We start from the raw sequence: 5,789 nt of genomic DNA, 5'->3' as shown, positions 1-5,789 counted from the left end.
TCCAGAGTCTTGCGGTTCTGGGGAAGAAACTATTGGAGTAAAAAGATCTTTTACATCTAGGGATCTCTACAGTGTGGGGGTGGGATTTAGCAGCCTGTCGGGTTTGTCGAGGGTGCTCACGTCGTGGGGGCACAAGTGATTGCAGTTCGTCAGAGCATTCACCATTATAATACTTGTAGAAAAGGCAGAGAGATGCAACATTTCGTCGATGGGACAGAGGCTGAAGCTTAGATGCCAGTTTAGGGCCTATCAGGTTTGCGACTCTCTTTTGAACCTTGTCAAGGAGCGAGAGACTCGTAGCAGATGCACCAGCCCAGATGTGGCAGCAATACTCCATACATGGGCGAATGGTGGCCTTATAGAGGTACAGGATACTTTCGGGTGTTAGTAGTTTTCTAGCACGGTAGAGAGAGCCTACCTTTCTTGCAGCGGCCCTGGCAATGCCTTCAATGTAATTGTTCCAACTCATGTTTCCTGTGAACGTTAGGCCAAGGAGTTTGAAAGATGGACTCTCAGATAAAGAGTCGTTGGCCATTGCTATGGGTGGTACGGAGGGTTTCTTGTAATTATTGAATGAAACTAGTTTAGTCTTGGCAGCATTGAACGCGACCAACCACTTTTGTCCCCATTCCACTACAGATTGGAGGTCTTCCTCTAGTGTTTCTGCCATTTCTTTAGAAATGTGTTCATTCGTCTTCCTGTCGTGTCTGCCATAGAGTGTAGTGTAATCAGCATACATACCCATCTCAGAGGCAATGTTGTCGGGGAGGCCATTTATGAATATCAGGAAAAATAGAGGTCCAAGGATAGAACCCTGGGGCACCCCCGCATTTATATCATATTGTTTAGATGTACGACCGTCGAGGACAACCTGGATTTTTCTCTTATCTAAGAAGGATTTAATTATGTTAAGTATTCTACCAGTGATACCGTATGATCTGATTTTACTGAGGAGACGCTCATGCCATACCATGTCAAAAGCCTTAGATATATCTAGAGCTACCGCTCTGCCCTCCCCCGCTTTGTCCAGTGAATGGTATATACGTTCAGAGATCACAGTGAGGATGTCTGCTGTGGAACGGGCTTGTCTAAATCAATATTGTTTGTCAGTCAGTAGTTTAGCATCTGTAAGATGATGGACTAGAGCATGGTTAATTATGGTCTCAAATATTTTGGCAAAAAGTGGGAGGAGGCTAATGGGGCGATAATTTGATGGGTCTGTCCTTTCGCCAGAATTCTTGAATACTGGTACAACAGAAGCAGTTTTCCAACAGCCCGGAAAGCAAGCTTCATTAAGGCATTTGTTGTAGAGTTTGGAGAGAACTGGAGCTACTTCGGCTGAGCACTTTTTTAATAGCAAGATCGGGTCCACATGCTTTTGAGGTGTCAAGGTTTTTTATGATAGCATACACCTGAGCAGGGGTGGTTTTCAGATCGTCTAGTGTGGCATCTGTCCGTATAGGAAAGTCAGGTAGGGGGTGGTTGGAAGGGTCCAGTGTGGAGTTTGAGGCAAACCGACTGGCAAGCATGTTAGCCTTGTCGGTTGCTGAGGAGACAACCTCGTGATTGTTGGTTAGTGGGGGAATTGTTGATTGCCCATTATTTACTACACTGTTGTAGATTTTCCAGAAGTCTCGAGTTCCTAGTTTTTGTGCTTCGATGCGCTTTTTAGTGGTTTCCGTAAATTCTCTCTTAGCTGTCGCTATTTCTTTCTTAACGTTATTTCTAGCTTTTATATACTTCAGTCTGTTTGAACTGGACTTATGTCGGTTAAACCTACGGTATGCATGCTGCTTTTGAGCAATGGCAGTTGCACAAGTCGACGTAAACCATTGGGGAGAGTGGGGCTTACTATAAAATTTCCGCATGGGAACATGTGCTTCGATTGCAGTTTTGAACCAGTCAGTGGTCTCGTTTGCACATTGTTCAGCAGGGAGAGAGAAAATATTTTTCCATGGAGCATCTCTAATTAGTTCCCTGATGGCTTCCCGGTCAGCCTTATTATAATATCTCGTTGTTTTGAGCACTGGCTCTTCAGTTTTGGGTCTGGAGTTTACGGCGATTTCAACCATATTTGAATTTAGCAAAATTTTAACATGTAATAAAGATGAAGAGTTAACTTTTTATAACGTTTATTTTTATACATGTACTTTTATTTTACTTACACGTACTTTTATTTTACTTACACATACTTTCATTTTACTTACACATACTTTTATTTTACTTACACGTACTTTTATTTTACTTACACATACTTTTATTTTACTTACACGTACTTTTATTTTACTTACACGTACTTTTATTTTACTTACATGTACTTTTATTTTACTTACACGTACTTTTATTTTACTTACACGTACTTTTATTTTACTTACATTTACTTTTATTTTACTTACACGTACTTTTATTTTACTTACACGTACTTTTATTTTACTGACACATACTTTTATTTTACTTACACGTACTTTTATTTTACTTACACGTACTTTTATTTTACTTACACATACTTTTATTTTACTTACACGTACTTTTATTTTACTGACACATACTTTTATTTTACTTACACGTACTTTTATTTTACTTACACGTACTTTTATTTTACTTACACGTACTTTTATTTTACTTACACATACTTTTATTTTACTTACACGTACTTTTATTTTACTTACACGTACTTTTATTTTACTTACATGTCCTTTTATTTTACTTACATGTACTTTTATTTTACTTACATGTACTTTTATTTTACTTACACGTACTTTTATTTTACTTACACGTACTTTTATTTTACTTACACGTACTTTTATTTTACTTACACATACTTTTATTTTACTTACACGTACTTTTATTTTACTTACACGTACTTTTATTTTATTACACGTACTTTTATTTTACTTAAACGTACTTTTATTTTACGTACACGGACTTTTATTTTACTTACATGTACTTTTATTTTACTTACACGTACTTTTATTTTACTTACACGTACTTTTATTTTACTTACATTTACTTTTATTTTACTTACACGTACTTTTATTTTACTTACACGTACTTTTATTTTACTTACATGTACTTTTATTTTACTTACATGTACTTTTATTTTACTTACACATACTTTTATTTTACTTACACATACTTTTATTTTACTTACACGTACTTTTATTTTACGTACACGTACTTTTATTTTACTTACATGTACTTTTATTTTACTTACACATACTTTTATTTTACTTGCATGTACTTTTATTTTACTTACATGTACTTTTATTTTACTTACATGTACTTTTATTTTACTTACACATACTTTTATTTTACTTACACATACGTTTATTTTACTTACACATACTTTTATTTTACTTGCATGTACTTTTATTTTACTTACATGTACTTTTATTTTACTTACACATACATTTATTTTACTTACACATACGTTTATTTTACTTACACATACTTTTATTTTACTTACATGTACTTTTATTTTTCTTACACATACTTTTATTTTACTTGCATTTACTTGTATTTTACTTACATGTCCTTTTATTTTACTTACACGTACTTTTGTTTTACTTACACGTACTTTTATTTTACTTACATGTACTTTTATTTTACTTACATGTACTTTTATTTTACTTACACGTACTTTTATTTTACTTACACGTACTTTTATTTTACTTACATGTACTTTTATTTTACTTACATGTCCTTTTATTTTACTTACATGTACTTTTATTTTACTTACATGTACTTTTATTTTACTTACATGTCCTTTTATTTTACTTACATGTACTTTTATTTTACTTACATGTACTTTTATTTTACTTACATGTACTTTTATTTAACTTACACGTACTTTTATTTTACTTACATGTACTTTTATTTTACTTACACGTACTTTTATTTTACTTACACGTACTTTTATTTTACTTACATGTACTTTTATTTTACTTACACGTACTTTTATTTTACTTACATGTACTTTTATTTTACTTACATGTACTTTTATTTTACTTACACGTACTTTTATTTTACTTACATGTACTTTTATTTTACTTACATGTCCTTTTATTTTACTTACACGTACTTTTATTTTACTTACATGTACTTTTATTTTACTTACATGTCCTTTTATTTTACTTACATGTACTTTTATTTTACTTACACGTAGTTTTATTTTACTTACACATACTTTTATTTTACTTACATGTCCTTTTATTTTACTTACATGTCCTTTTATTTTACTTACATGTCCTTTTATTTTACTTACACGTACTTTTATTTTACTTACACATACTTTTATTTTACTTACATGTCCTTTTATTTTACTTACATGTCCTTTTATTTTACTTACACGTACTTTTATTTTACTTACATGTACTTTTATTTTACTTACACGTACTTTTATTTTACTTACACATACTTTTATTTTACTTACAAGTCCTTTTATTTTACTTACATGTCCTTTTATTTAACTTACATGTACTTTTATTTTACTTACACGTACTTTTATTTTACTTACACATACTTTTATTTTACTTACATGTCCTTTTATTTTACTTACATGTCCTTTTATTTTACTTACACGTACTTTTATTTTACATACATGTACTTTTATTTTACTTACATGTACTTTTATTTTACTTACATTTACTTTTATTTTACTTACATGTACTTTTATTTTACTTACATGTACTTTTATTTTACTTACATGTACTTTTATTTTACTTACATGTACTTTTATTTTACTTACACGTACTTTTATTTTACTTACATGTACTTTTATTTTACTTACACGTACTTTTATTTTACTTACACGTACTTTTATTTTACTTACATGTACTTTTATTTTACTTACACGTACTTTTATTTTACTTACATGTACTTTTATTTTACTTACATGTACTTTTATTTTACTTACACGTACTTTTATTTTACTTACATGTACTTTTATTTTACTTACATGTCCTTTTATTTTACTTACATGTACTTTTATTTTACTTACATGTACTTTTATTTTACTTACACGTACTTTTATTTTACTTACACGTACTTTTATTTTACTTACATGTACTTTTATTTTACTTACATGTACTTTTATTTTACTTACATGTCCTTTTATTTTACTTACACGTACTTTTATTTTACTTACACGTACTTTTATTTTACTTACACGTACTTTTATTTTACTTACACGTACTTTTATTTTACTTACACGTACTTTTATTTTACTTACATGTACTTTTATTTTACTTACATGTACTTTTATTTTACTTACACGTACTTTTATTTTACTTACATGTACTTTTATTTTACTTACATGTCCTTTTATTTTACTTACATGTACTTTTATTTTACTTACACGTACTTTTATTTTACTTACACGTACTTTTATTTTACTTACATGTACTTTTATTTTACTTACACGTACTTTTATTTTACTTACATGTCCTTTTATTTTACTTACATGTACTTTTATTTTACTTACACGTACTTTTATTTTACTTACACGTACATTATTTTACTTACACGTACTTTTATTTTACTTACACGTACTTTTATTTTACTTACACGTACTTTTATTTTACTTACACGTACTTTTATTTTACTTACACGTACTTTTATTTTACTTAAACGTACTTTTATTTTACGTACACGGACTTTTATTTTACTTACATGTACTTTTATTTTACTTACACGTACTTATATTTTACTTACACGTACTTTTATTTTACTTACATTTACTTTTATTTTACTTACACGTACTTTTATTTTACTTACACGTACTTTTATTT

This window comes from Euprymna scolopes, chromosome 25, assembly GCF_053919585.1.
Source record: "Euprymna scolopes isolate OS-2025 chromosome 25, ASM5391958v1, whole genome shotgun sequence".
NCBI classification, from domain to species: Eukaryota; Metazoa; Mollusca; class Cephalopoda; order Sepiida; family Sepiolidae; genus Euprymna; species Euprymna scolopes.
Note: the sequence above shows the minus strand (reverse complement) of the source record.